Source organism: Eulemur rufifrons, chromosome 28, assembly GCF_041146395.1.
Source record: "Eulemur rufifrons isolate Redbay chromosome 28, OSU_ERuf_1, whole genome shotgun sequence".
Classification (NCBI taxonomy): Eukaryota; Metazoa; Chordata; class Mammalia; order Primates; family Lemuridae; genus Eulemur; species Eulemur rufifrons.
In genome coordinates, this window is record NC_091010.1 from 65,509,205 (window position 1) to 65,523,873 (window position 14,669).

Sequence of the window (14,669 nt, forward strand, 5' to 3'; positions counted from 1 at the left end):
TCGGGGCCAATGACAGGGCGGCGAGCGGCGGGGTCCGGCCTTGACGTTGTACTGCTTGCCGCGGGGCTGATTTGGCTCCGGGTCTCTCAGTCTCCGCCATTAGGAGTCCGCAGCGCCCGCGGCCGCCCCCCCTATCTCCCCCCACCCCCGACGCCCCCTCGCCTCTGCGCCTCCTCTCCGCCCCCGCCTCCGGCAGCCGGGAGCCGCGCGCGGGCCCGCGGAGATCATGTCCTGACTGAGGGGAGAGGGCGGAGGCGGCAGCAGCGGGGCGGGCGGCGGCGCGGAGGGAGGCGGAGAGGGGCCGGGCTCGGCTCGTCGCCGCGGGCTGTGCGGGGAGTCGCCGCCGCCGCCGCCGCCGCCGGGCGCCGAGAGTCGGACCGGGAGGAGGAGCAGGAGCTGGAGCTGGAGCTGGAGGAGGAGCCGCCGCCGCCGCCAGGTAACTAGGCTCCGGGGGCGCCCCGCCGCAGGCCCCACGCGGCCCTTCCGCGGCCTGCCCAGCCCCTCGCTCCCAGGCGGCCTCCAGGCCGCCGGGCCTCCGGGGCCGCCCGCCTGGCGCCCCTGGGGGCAGCAGCGCTGCAGGCGGGGGGAGGGCAGGGGGCCTGGGGCTGCCGCTGGCCGCGCTTCCATCTTGGGCGCTCGGGGTGCGGGGACAGGCCCCGGGGGCTGTGGGAGGGTGGGTCCGCCCCGCTTGTTTACCGACCGTCGGCCGTCCGCGGCCGGACGCCTTGCCGGCCCTGGCACCTCTCTTCCTCCGGGTTGCCCCCCAACTTCTTTTCCTGCCAGTTACGGGTCGGTGAGTGGGGTTTTGCTCCCACTGCAATAGGCCATAAATACTTGGGTCCATCGCCACAAGTTGGTGCTGGTCTCCAAACTTGTATTTCGGTCCCTCAGCCACTTCCTCTCGGCCTCCTGCGGTGGCCATCAGTTGTTGCCATTTCTAAGAAAATAAAGGTAGGGGGCGAGGGGGCTGGTGGGGACGAGGAGCTGAAACTAGTGGAAAGATTATCCTCGTCGCAATAACGATTGTTCAGTGCTAGTGTCTGCTGTTTTCTCTGCTGTGGTTTGGTGTGGGTCATTTCACAGACAAAAGAACTGTAATGAATACTTGCATTAAACACAGGAACGGGCAGTTTAGGTTAAGCCTGGAAGTTTGAACTGGCCCATTATCCTTGAGATAAATTGGTGTTTTGAAACTCTCTTGCTGAGAATTTTGTATTTTAGTCAGTTGAGTCCCCTTTTCTGTAACTCCGTAGGCTATCAGGTTAAGCGCCGCCTCTTTCCAGTGTTTTGGTCTCACCGTATAATCAATCTATGATGTTGTTAATAAATCTAATGTACAAACGTACTGTTTTAGGAATACAGTTGAAGAGAAATCTTTAACTTTTGGAGATGTTATATAATGAGTGGTTTCTCCACCTGTGGTCTGTTTCAGTTGACTTCTTTATCACTTGGGCAACCTCCAAAGTACCCATGTTTTGATCAAACATGGATGACTCAGTGTATAAACCATAAGCCAGGGAAACCATAAGGAATTTTGATCCTGGCTTGTGCCAAGGGCCTTGGGAAAATCATCTAAACTATGTTTGGGAAAAATAAAGCTGGATCTCATCTTGTTATTATTCTTTTTAATTAAATGAATAATTTAGAATACTGCTCTCTCTTGACTTTAGGTTCTCAAGATATAGGCAGTCTCCTTATACTAAAATTTCACAACGTTTTTATTGGGCTGGTAGGGGGGTTAAGAGGTAGTAGGACAGTAATGGCACATTTTACTCTTTTGAGGAGTATGTTATGAGGAATTTTACAATTTCCCTTGCTATTTCAATTCCTTTTATTAATGCCTCGGAGCATTGGTACACTTATTTATTTATTCTTGAAATGTTCTTGGGTTAGTATGATGAACTCATTCATGGTAGTATATTTTAAGCCTTGATCCAAATCTGTACACTGATAGGGGTTATGACATATCACCTTTAAAGTCTGAGAATTAGCATAGTTTTGGAACTCATGATCCAGTTGTACAATATTTGAAGTAAATTGCTTCATATGTATAATTGATATAGTGAGAGCTGTTCCATGTGCTTTTATTTATATTGTTTTTATGATAAATGTAAACTTTCAACAAATAGGAGTTGCAGAAGTTAGACCACAGAACTTTTTATGTAACTTGATTCAGTTTTATTGTTTGAACAGTTGATGCTTGCACCTCCCTTCCCTGATAATTCCCTCTTATATCTGGGCTTTGAACATTTTGCCTCCCAGTGATGTGATATTTCATTTGGATTATTTGTGCTCCACTATGCTTTGGGTAAATAATATTTTGTGCATAGGAACACTATCACCTCCTCACATCACAACATAAAGACAGAAAACTCTTTAATACGTGTAAAATAAAGTTCAAGCTCCTTGGTATGGCGTTCAAGTTTCTCTGTAGTCTGGCCCTGATCCATTCTGGTCTTCACTCTTATTTCTTCCCTTTGTGAATCCTTGGTTCTAGCCAAACTAACTTGTTTGCTGTTCCTGTGAAGTTCCTCCTCTTTGTCTGTCTTTATGCCATTCTTTCTGTTTGAAATCCTCTTCTGCTTGTATTAATGGATACTCTCTTTAGTCTGGTCCCAGTTAGGTCCTGTCTCTTGAGAAGCCTTTTTGACTACTTGAACCCCAAGGGATCTAGTCAGTCTTCTCGTGTGAGAGACTTTCTTCTTTCTTTTCTTAGCATATGCTAACCTGGATTTCAGTTTATCTTTTTATGCTTTTATTCTGCTTCTCAACTAGATTTCTTTTTTTTGGAGACAAGGTCTCGCTCTGTTGCCTGGGCTGGAGTACAGTGCAGTCGTGTCATCATAGCTCTCTGCAACCTCAAATTCCCAGGGTCAAGTGATCCTCTGCCTCAGCCTTCCCAGTAGCTGGGACTACACATGCGTGTCTCCACGCCTGGCTAATTTTTTAATTTTTTATAGAAATAAGATCTTGCTGTTGCTCATGCTGGCCTCCCAAAGTGCTGAACTGTATTTTTAAGACCCCTGAAAACTGGGTGTAAACTCTATACCTGTATCTGTGGAGACCATATATTCTGCACTGTAGGTATGGATACATGGTCTGGCAAAGTATTTTTGATTCTAGAAGTATTCTAAGATATACACTTTGTGCTCTTCTAAGTATTGGCATTTCTGGGACTTTGGTTTGTGAGACAAAATATTTGAAATTAATGGTTGTCTCTTAAAAAACATTTGGTATGTTTATATTTATTATCAGCACAGTTTTCTGCCTGTAGAGGATGCTCAGCATTTTGATAATGATCATGTCATATTATTCAAATAAAAATAAGTACCACAATTCTGTGATTTACTTCAGATTTGGGTCTGGGGCAGTTACTTGGTTTTGAGTTTGGCACCAGTGACACTAAGGTTGGCCGGTACGTATTTGTATATAGGTAACATTTAGTATTATGGGAAGGAGAAGATAATCTGTAGCCTCAGTTTGCATTCTTAACTATAGATGTTGAAGCATGTGTCATTGGTCATAAGGCAAACGAGACGGGAAAATATGTGATTCACTGCTACCTGTCAACACTGTTGGAAGAAAAACAAGCTGGTCCATGGTAGGATAATACGTGTAATTATGCAGTACATAAGTGGATGCCGATGTATTTGGAAAATAGGTGTGTATGTTCCTATTGTGTGTGTGTGTGTGAGTAGGAGGTATGGTGTTTTGTGGACACATAGTCTCTTGACAATAAACCATCTTGAGTTATCCATTGCGTCTATGTGGAAACATGTCCTCTTCCTCCAGTTCTTCAAAATATTTTTCCCCTTGGCTGATTTTTAGAAAGTAGTTTAGATAAAAACTGCCCCTCCTTGAGAAACCTTTTTAGCATAATCAAAGCTGAAACTAATCTGTTAATAAACTTTCCAGAGACACCAGGTGTTTTTACTTAGGCAACTTGTATTTGTAAAAGGCACTTTTATAGAATTATACCAATAATTTCACTATTTGAAAAATCTGGATCAGTAAGCATTCTTTGCTTTCTGGAAGGGTGGTATTTTGGTTAAGATGAAGTTTTTGACAGGAGCCATAAGTTTTACTTTTAAAATCGAGGTTGGCCAGGTAAATTAAATATAAAGTTGATAGTTTTTCTGCTGCCTAGTGAATTAAATTTTTTATTAATGAAAAAATGAATTTCTAGCTGGACATGGTGGCACAGCCGATAGCCCACCTACTTTGGGAGACTGAGGCAGGAGGATCTTTGATCCCAGGAGTTCAAATCCAGCCTGGGCAACATGAGACCTATGTCTCTCAAAAAACAAACAAACAAACAAACAAACAAAAAACATTTTCTTTACTGTTATGGTTCATATATTGAGGGCAAGCTGTCCCACCCCTCCTTAACCAACACACCACAGTTTTGGTTTTTCATTTTTTATCAAATTGTTACGTGGATGATGTTAATTCATATAAATAAAAAATATTCAAATGGATAATGCATTGTTGGAATCAGTTGCATATCTTTGCAGTTTTTTGTTAGTTTTTTTAAAAAAAATACCAGCTTCATTGAGTTATATTTCATACACCATAAAATTCACCCTCTGAAAGTATACAATTTGGTGTTTTTTAGTGTATTCACAGAGTTGTACAGCCATCACCACTATATACAACCACAGAGTTGTACAACCATCACCACTACATATTCCAGAACATTTTCCTCCCCTCAAAAAGAAACCCTGTTACTCTATTCCCATTAGCAGTCATTCCCCTCTTGCCTCAGCTCCTGGCAACCTCTAATCTATTTTCTGTCTCTGAAGATTTGCTTATTCTGGGTATCTCATATAATTGGAATTATACAATACATGGCTGTTTGTGTCTAGCTTCTTTCATTTAGCATGTTCAAGGTTCATTATGTTGTAGGGTGTGTCAGTACTTCATTCCTTTTTATGGCTGGAGAGTATTACATTGTATGGATATATTGCACTTTGTTTATCCATTCATTGTTTGATGGACATTTAGATTATTTCCATATTTTGGCTATTATGAAATATGCTGCTGTGAACATTTGTGTACAAGATTTTGTGTGGGTATAAGTTTTTATTTCTCTTGGGTGTATACCTAAGGGTGGAATTGCTGGGTCATATGGTAATTATGTTTAACCTTTGAGGAACTTCCAGCTTGTTTTCCAGAAGTGGTTGCACCATTGTACATTTCTACCTGTTATGAGGGTTCTTTATATCCTAATCAATGCTTGTTATTATCTTTTTTTTATTGCCATCCTAGTGGAGTCACATCTTCTAGTTTTTATTTGCATTTCCCTAGTGATTAATGATGTTGAGCATCTTTTCATGTGCTTATTGGCCATTTGCATATCTTCTTTAGAGAAATGTCTATTCCAGTCATTTGCCCACTTTTCAGTGGGATTATTTGTCTTTTTGTTGTTGATTTGTAAGAATTCTTTGTATAATCTGGGTACAAATCCCTGATCAGATAAATGGTTTGCAGATATTTTCTTCCATTCTGTGGATTGTCTTTTCACTTTTTTTTTTTTTTTGGCATGGGATGGGGGAGAAAGGGACTGGGAGTTTGGGTCTTTTCACTTTCTTGATGGTGTCCTTTGAAGCACAAAAGTTTTTGATTTTGATGAAATCCAGTTTATCTGTGTTTTCTTTTGTCACTTGTCCTTTCAAGTATTCCAGTGTCATGATGATTTATATCTGTGTTTTCATTTAAGACTTTTATACTTTTAGCTCTTAAAGTTAAGTCTGTGATCATTTTGAGTTCAGTTTTGTGTATGATATAAAGTAGAGATCCAACATAATTTGTTTGCATGTGGTTTTCTAGCTGTCTCAGCACCATTTGTTGAAATATACTTAGCTTTAACAATGTACAGTTATGCATTGCTTAATGATGGGTATACGTTCTGAGTAATTTGTCATGAGGTGATTTCGTCTTTGTGCGAACATCACAGAGTGTACTTACACAAGTCTGGATGTTACAGCCTGTTGCTCCTAGGCTATAAACCTGTATAGCATGTCACTGTGCTGAATACTGTGGGCAGTTGTAACACAGTGGTATTTGGGTATCTAAACTAGAAAAGGTACAGTAAAAATATGGTATAAAAGATAAAAAATGGTATACCTGTTTAGGGCACTTACCATGAATGGAGATTGCAGAACTGGAATTTGCTCTGAGTGAGTCAGTGATGAGTGAAAGTCAAGTCCTAGGACATTACTGGTCACTACTGTAGACTTTATAAACATTGTCCATTTAGGCTACACTAAATGTGTAAAACTTTTCTTTCTTCAATAATAGTAAGCTTCAATCATAGCTTACTATAACTTTTTTACTTTATAAACTTTGAAATTTTAAAAAGCTTTTGACTCTTGTAATAACACTTAAAACACAAGCACGTTGTAAAACTGCATGAAAATATTTTCTTTTTTTATATCCTATTCTATAAGCTTTTTTCTGTCTTGTAGACTTTATTGTTAAAAACTAAGACACAAACACACATTAGCCTAGGCCTCCACAGGGTCAGAATGGTCAGTATCATTGTCTTCCGCCTCTACATCTTGTCCTGCTAGAAGGTCTTTAGGGGCAGTAACACACATGGAGCTGTCATCTCCCATAAAATAATAACAATGCCTTCTTCGGGAATACCCTGAAGGACCTGCTTGAGGCTGCTTTACAGTTAACTTTTTTTTAATAAGTACAAGGAGTACATTTAAAATAGTGATAAAAAGTATAGTGTAGTAAATTTATAAACCAGTAACATAGATGTTTATTGTCATTATCAAGTATTACATACTGCACCTAATTTCATGTGCTAGACTTCTATATGACTGGCAGCACAGTAGGTTTATTTACACCAGCATCACCACAAACATGTGAGTAATACATTACACTACAAGGTTATTACAGCTTCATTATGATCTTATGGGACCACTGTTGTATATGCTGTCTCTTGGATCAACACGTTATGCAGCCCATGACTATAATCGTTCTCAATTATAAATTGATTATTGCAAGACAGCATTCCCAGGATATAGGAAGAAATTGTCCCTATTCTGCAGAAGAAGCAAATGATCTCTACTTAGTGTTTCACATTAAGTTGCAACAATAACATATGTGAGTGGCATTCTGAAGACAGGACATCATTTCTGTGGTTTTTAATAAACTACTTCTGAATCCTTTGCTTTGGGTAATTAACTTCATTTTTTGATATTTAATGGAGCTAAAGTTTATTTTTAAACAGGGGAACTATTTTAATTTTCAGAACTATTTTGACTAAACTTTTTTTGGAATACTATCTTTTGATACCAGCAGAATATTGACTTGCTTTTTATTGAGTAAATGATTAGTAAGCAACTGTCACATGCAAACACTGTTTAGAGACATAAATGAATTTTTCACAGTTGACTTAGAAACAAACTGTAATCCACTGAAGTACCCTACTGTGATAGAGGTTTGTTTGGAAGTGATAAAGAAATGATTAAATGAATTTAGCATGAGATTAGGATTGCTCCTATCGGGCTTTACAGAGATGGGAGCATTTCAGGTGGTCCTTGAAGGGGGAGTAGCAGGTTTCTAGGTGTATCAAACTGGGTAAGAGTGGGAGTGGGAGAGCATCCTGTGCAGCAACAGTACTATGAGTGAAGGCATGGAGACATGAAAGTCACATGTCATGTTTGGGGAACAGCAGAGGATGCAGTATAGCTAAAACATGCAGATGTGGTTGGAAAGGCACTTATTTCTTCTCCGGTCTCTGATCTTCATCTTCCCCTAGGGCTAGCATTATCATGGGGCTGGGAATTAGAAAGGAGGAGTAATCCTCTTCAGAGTGGATCATCTTTACAGATGAGAGGAGGGAAGAGTTGTGCCCTCCCCACCTCTTGCATATGTGGGCAAGTGTCTGTTTGGGGGATGTGTTGGGGATATTTGTTGTATTATATTGGAAATCTAAAAGCGTTGTTTTTCTAGAAATTCTTTCAGGATATTAATTATTGGGCATCTACTATGCGATTTGAAGTTGCTTAGGGTTTTCTAAAACATTACATAAAACACTCTTGAAAAGGTTATTGCATTTAAAACATTTAATGACGAGCTATATAATGTTAAGTGTTTCAGAAAGCACAAATACTAAAATACTAGATGTTGAGATACACCTGTGAACAAGACAAAAGTCTTCGCTAATTGTATTTGCAGTCTAGTGTCAAGAGACAATCAAGGAGCAAGCGCGTACACACACACACACACACACACACACCTCAGATGATGATAAGTGCTGTGCAGATAATTAAAGTAGAGTGTTATGATGGAGAATGAATGGTCAGGGAAAATCCTCAGGAGGTGACATTTAAACCTAGATCTCAGTGACAAGAAGCTGGCCATGTGAAAATCTGGGGAGAGAACATTTTAGGCAGAGATTTCCAATACAAAGCCCTTAAAAGGAGAATCATCTTGGCTTGTAAAAGGAACAGAAAGAAATCTACTTTTATGTAAAGATTTGTAAGTAATGCTGGGGAATTTTAATTGTATTCTAGGTAAGGATGGTGGGTAGAGTAGAAGCAGCAAGGTCAGTTAGGAGATTCTGCAGTAATCCAAGTGAGAATTAATGGTGGCTTAGGTTAAGGGTGCAGTGGGGGAATCTGGAGAGAAGTAAATATCTTGGGACTTGTTTAGGAGGTAGCATCAGTACTTTGTGGTAGCTAGAGACAGTAACAATACAGTCAGCCCATTTTGTAACCTAATATTCGTGGGGATTGCTTTTATGATGCTGAAAGGCTGTTTGCTAGTGAGAGAGCACTGGAGTCAGAATTGGGGTTCACTTCCTAGCTTTGTGACCCTTGGCAAGACATTTCACCTCTCCTGAAGTCACAGATTCCTTGACATAAAAATGGAGTTACTTGTACCTTAGGAGTACCTTAGTGGGGAGGTACCTGAGGGTTCTGATGATTGAATGAAATAATATAAGTTGAAGTGTTCTAAAGCCAGATGTGTGCCCATAGACCCAGCTACTCAGGAGGCTGAGGCAGGAGGATCACTTGAGCCCAGGAGTTTGAGGTTGCAGTGAGCTATGATGATACCACTAGACTGTAGCTGGGATGACAGAGTGAGGCCCTGTCTCGGAAAAAAAAGACTCAACAAAACTTATTTAAATTTTGTCAGTTATCTCATTAACATTCTTATTTATAAAGGGAAAAGAAAACCTCAGGTTTTGTGTTGCATCTGTTACCATGTTTTTTAATTGAAATAGTGAAGTCTTTTTTTGTCCTTAATGATACTGATGTTTTGAAGAGTATAGGACTATTTTATTTTGTAGGAAGTCTCTCAATTTGGATATGTCCAATGTTTTCTCACAATTGGAGTCAAATTATGTACTTTTCTGGCAAGAATACCACAGAAATAATGTCATATTCTTCTTGGTGCAATATATCAGGAGGCAAATGATGTCATTACTGGTGTGGTTAATTTTCATTGCATGGTTAAGGTGGTGTATACCAAGTTTCCTCACTGTTAAATTATTGTGGGGAAATATTTTGAGACTATTTAAACATTCTGTTAATCCTCAGATTTCACCCACTAGTCTTGACATTCATTGAGGACTCTTTTCTCAATCTGTTGTGAAGATTGCCAAATGGTAGTTTTCTAATCTGCTCACTCTTTTTACATTTATTAGTTGGATTTCTACTGTAAGGAAGACCTTTCTTTTCCTATTTGTTTATATCCATGTAGACTTACGGATTTTTATTTTATTCAGTGGTTCAAATCCTTTACTGTTATTTATGTGTGTACTGAAAAGGATCCAGATTTGGCCAGTGGGAACCCTTCTGCTAGTTTCTCTCATTTTTTTTTTTGTTGTTGTTTTCTCTTTTTTTTTTAGGTTTTAGTTGTGAACATAATTCAGTATTTTTTTTTTTTTTTTTTTTTTGTTGAGACAGAGTCTCACTTTGTTGCCCAGGCTAGAGTGAGTGCCGTGGCGTCAGCTTAGCTCACAGCAACCTCAGACTCCTCGGCTTAAGCGATCCTACTGCCTCAGCCTCCCGAGTAGCTGGGACTACAGGCATGCGCCACTATGCCCGGCTAATTTTTTCTATGTAGATTTTTAGTTGTCCATATAATGTCTTTCTATTTTTAGTAGAGACGGGGTCTCGCTCAGGCTGGTCTCGAACTCCTGACCTTGAGCAATCCACCCGCCTCGGCCTCCCAGAGTGCTAGGATTACAGGCGTGAGCCACCGCGCCCGGCCCATAATTCAGTATTGATTTTTCTTTAAAGAACAGTTTTGGGTTCACAGGAAAAGTTTTTATGTTCTTTCAACACTCTCCATCATCCTTTGAGCATTGATTTTTTTTTTTTAAAGAAAATATTTCCTATATATTTGTGACTAAAGTGTTAAGAAGCAAATTTAAAAATATTTTTTAGAGCAATGTTCACAGCAAAACTGAACAGAAAGTACAGTACAGAAAGTTCCCATATACCTGCTGTCCCTACAGTTTCCCCACTATCCAACATCCTTCACCAGAGTGGTACCTTTGTTACAGTTGATGAACCAACATTGACACATCATAATCCAAAGTCCATAATTTACATTAGGACTCACTCTTAGTGTTGTACATTCTATGGGTTCTGACAAATTTATAATGACATGTATCTATCTAAATAGCACACAATAGTTTCACTGCATTAAAAATCCTCTGTGCTTTTCCTACTTATCCCTGCCTCCCCTTCAACTCCAGACAACCCCGGATCTTTTTACTGTCTTTATGGTTCTGCCTTTTTCAGAATTTTTCATATAGATGGAATCATACATTATGCAGCTTTTTCAGATTGGCTTATTTCACTTAGTAATATGTATTTGAGGTTCCTCCATGTTTTTTCATGGCTTGATAGCTCATTTCTTTTTATCCCTGAATAATATGCCATTATCTGGATGTACCACAGTTAATCCATTTACTTACTGAAGGATGTCTTGTTTGTTTTCAAGTTTTGGCAATTATGAATAAAGCTACTATAAAATGTATGTGTAGATTTCTGTGTGAACATAAGTTTTCAAATCATTTGGGGAGGTAACAAGGAGTGAGATTGCTGAATTGTATGGTAAGACTACATTTAGTTTTGTGAGAAACTGCCAAATTGTCTTCCAAATTGGCTGTACCATTTTGTATTTTTACCAGAAATGAATGAGAGTTCCTGTTGCTCCATATTCTCCTACAGCATTTGGTGGTGTCAGTGTTTTGAATTTTAGCCATTCTAGTAAGTTTGTAGTGGTATCTTATTGTTTTAATTTGTAATTCTCTAATGATGTATAATGTTGAACATCTTTTCGTTGGCTTATTTTCTATCTATATATCTTTGGTGAGGTGTCTGCTCAGGTCTTTTGCCTGTTTTTCAATAGGACTGTTTTCTTACTGTTGAGTTTTAAGAGTGCTTATCAGTTATTTCTTTTATGGTGTTGCATCTAAAAAGTCATTGCCATAGCCAAGGTCATCTAGATTTTCTCCTGTCTTATTTTCTAGGAGTTTTATCATTTTGCATTTAGATCTATGATTCAGTTTGAGTTAATGTCTGTGTCTGGAGTCATTTTTTTCTTTCTTTTTCTTCATTCACCACGGGTCAGAAGGCATAGGTTTTTTTTTTTTTTTTGCCTGTGGATGTCTAGTTATTCCAGCACCATTTGTTGAAAAGACTTGGTTTCTTCTTTGTATTGCCTTTGCTTCTTTGTTGAAGATCAGTTAACAGTATATATGTCAGTCTATTTCTGGGCTCTTTATCCTGTCCCATTGATCTGTCTGATTATTCTTTTGCCTATTCCGTACTTTCTTGATTAGTTTTGTATTAATAGTAAGTCTTGAAGTTGACTAGTGTCAGTCCTCTCACTTTGTTTTTCTCCGTCATTATTGTCTTGGCTATTCTGGGTCTTTTGCACTCCATGTAAACTTTAGAGTCAGTTCATTGATATCCACAAAATAACTTATTGAGATTTTCTTTGGAATTGCATTGATTCTGTAGATCAATTTAGGAAGAACTGACATCTTGATAATTTTGAGTCTTCCTATCCATAAACATGGAATAGCTCCATTTATTTAGTTTTTATTTGATTTCTTTCATCATAGTTTTGTGGGTTTCCTCATATAGATCTTGTTCATAGTTTGTTAGGTTTATATCTAACTCTTTCATTTTTGAGGGGGATAATGTAAATGGTGATGCATTTTTAACTTTAAATTTTACTTGTTCATTGGTGGTATAGAGGAAAGCAATTGATTTTTGTATGTTAACCTTGTATCCTGTAACCTTGCTGTAATTGTTTAGTTCCGGGATTTTTTTTTTGTCAAGTCTTTGGGATTTGCTACATAGACAGTCATGTCATCTGCAAACAAAGATGGTTTTATTTCTTCCTTCCCAATCCATATACTTTTTATTTCCTTTTCTTGTCTAATTGCATTAGTTAAGACTTTCAGTACAATGTTGAAAAGGAGCAATGAGGAGACAGTTTTGCTTTATTCCTGATCTTGGAGGGAAATTGTCTAGTTTCTCACCATTACATACGATGTTAACTGTAGGTTTTTGTAGATGTCCTTTGTCACTGAGCAAGTCTCTATTCTGAGAGGTTTTTTTTTCTTAATCCTGAATGGGTGTTAGATTTTAACAAGTGCTTGTTGTGCATCTACTGATATGATTATGTTTTTTTTTCTTCTTTAGCCTATTGGTATGATTGATTATATTCATTGAGAGATACTGAAAAGGCAGATTTTTATTGCTTTAGTTTAAGTGTGTCTTAGATTTTGAAATATGATATTCATTTGTGGAAATTTAGGATGAAAGGAACTTTGGTTCATATTTTGATATATTTCCCCTCTTCTGTGAACTATATCTGCAAATTGTAGAAAGAAGCTACTCTTAAGTTTTTACAAATGTTTTAACATTGCTTCTCAAGCACACACCCAAATGTTTTATTACTAGATTCAGTAGTCATAAAATTATTCTGTAAAATTGCTACAAAAGTTTTTAAATGCTAACTTTCAATTTCTCTATAGACCAGTAAACACTTTGTGAATTATCACAGGTTCTTGGATCATATTTTTAGTAGCACTGTCTTAATATACAGTATACTGCTTCCTGTTGCTTTTCTGGCATTGGCAATCTAAGTCTTAATTCTCAGTTTAGAATAACATTTGTTACCTTGCTGTTATATTTTAAAAACTTTTTATTATGAAAAATTTCAAAATATATGTACATATAGAGAGACTAGGAGAAGGAATCTTCATGTATCCATTATGGAGTTATCAACACATGGCTGATCTTGTTTCATTTATATTCCTCCTACTTTCTCCCAGTGGATTATTTTAAAGGAAATTCCAGACATCTTATAAAACTGAGTATTTCAGTGTCTGTCTCTTAAGAGAAAAGGACTTTTTTAAAGAACATAGGTACCATACTGCTATTATACCTTAAAATGTTATTAATTTCATAACATCAGTGTTCAGATTTTCCTTGTTCCTTTGTTTTCTCTCTCTCTCTCTCTCTCTCTCTCTCACACACACACACACACACACACACACGCACGTATGAATTTGATGATTGCATTCACCCTGGTATCAGTTTACCTGTATCCTGTAAACTGGTAGTTAGATTTAGAGCCTTGATCATATGCAGATTTGATAGCTATTATTGTTTGGTGCAGATAATTTATAGGTGGTATGGTGTGTGTGCATCTGATTAGACTGCAGGTTCTCTGAGCACAGGGATACGTTTTATCCATTTATATCTTTGCACAGTTCTGAGTGCATGTATGATAACTTTATTTGAAAATTAGGTTCTTGGTATTGCTTAGATCTATTATGTGATCCTTAATTTAATTAATCTTTTTTTGAGACAAGGTCTTACTCTGTTGCCTGGGCTAGAGTGCAGTGGAGTCATCACAGCCCACTGCAACCTCAAACTCCTGGGCTCAGCTCATCTTCCTGTTCATGCCTTCCAAGTATCTGGGACTACAGGTGCATGCCACCACACCTGGCTAATTTTGTTTTTTTCTTTTTTAAATTTTTTGTGGAGATGGGGTCTCGCTATTGCCCAGGCTGGTCTTGAACTCCTGGCCTTAAGCGATCCTCCTGCCTCCGCCTCCCAAAGTGCTAGGATTATAGGTGTGAACCACTGTGCCTGGCCCCTTAATTTAATATTAATAAAAATTTATTTAATATTAGTAAATAAAATTTTGGCTTAACTATCAGAATTTGTCATGATTGAAACAGGAAAAAGTTAAATTTTTAAAAATTATCTTTGGAAACAGGTTATTTGCAAAGTAGATTCAATAAAGATTTTAAGATGAGTCTTTATGTAGAAGAATGAGAGATTGCTAATTCGGGTTCAGTACATGGGGTGGAGATTCTGGAGATCAACTTAAAAAATTCCTCAATTTTTGCAGATGAGAAAATTGAGGCTGTAAGAGATAAATATAATTTGCTTACTATCTCAGAATCATTCTTTGCCTTCCTTTAAAACAGGATCATGTATAGGTCCTGTAATTCATATACATGTCATTTAGGCAGACTTCTTTTTTAGTTGCGAAGTGAAAATGGAAGTCTTTTCTATTCTTATTTAATTGACATACCATGGTTTATTTAATAATCTTGATTGGTATACGTATTAGTTTTTTAAAAAGTCAGGCTGACTTCTATTGAT

General features: G+C 38.4%; 1 protein-coding gene across 1 annotated transcript in view; it reads left to right on the plus strand.

The window, feature by feature from the left end:
• The first annotated feature begins 279 nt into the window (after nucleotides 1-279).
• Nucleotides 280-14,669, plus strand: part of ZRANB1 (zinc finger RANBP2-type containing 1) — a 63,729-nt gene continuing 49,339 nt past the window's right edge. Inside the window, exon 1 of the mRNA XM_069460343.1 lies at nucleotides 280-436. The gene's annotated coding sequence lies outside the window, so the exon portion shown is untranslated. The remainder of the gene's footprint in view (nucleotides 437-14,669) is intronic.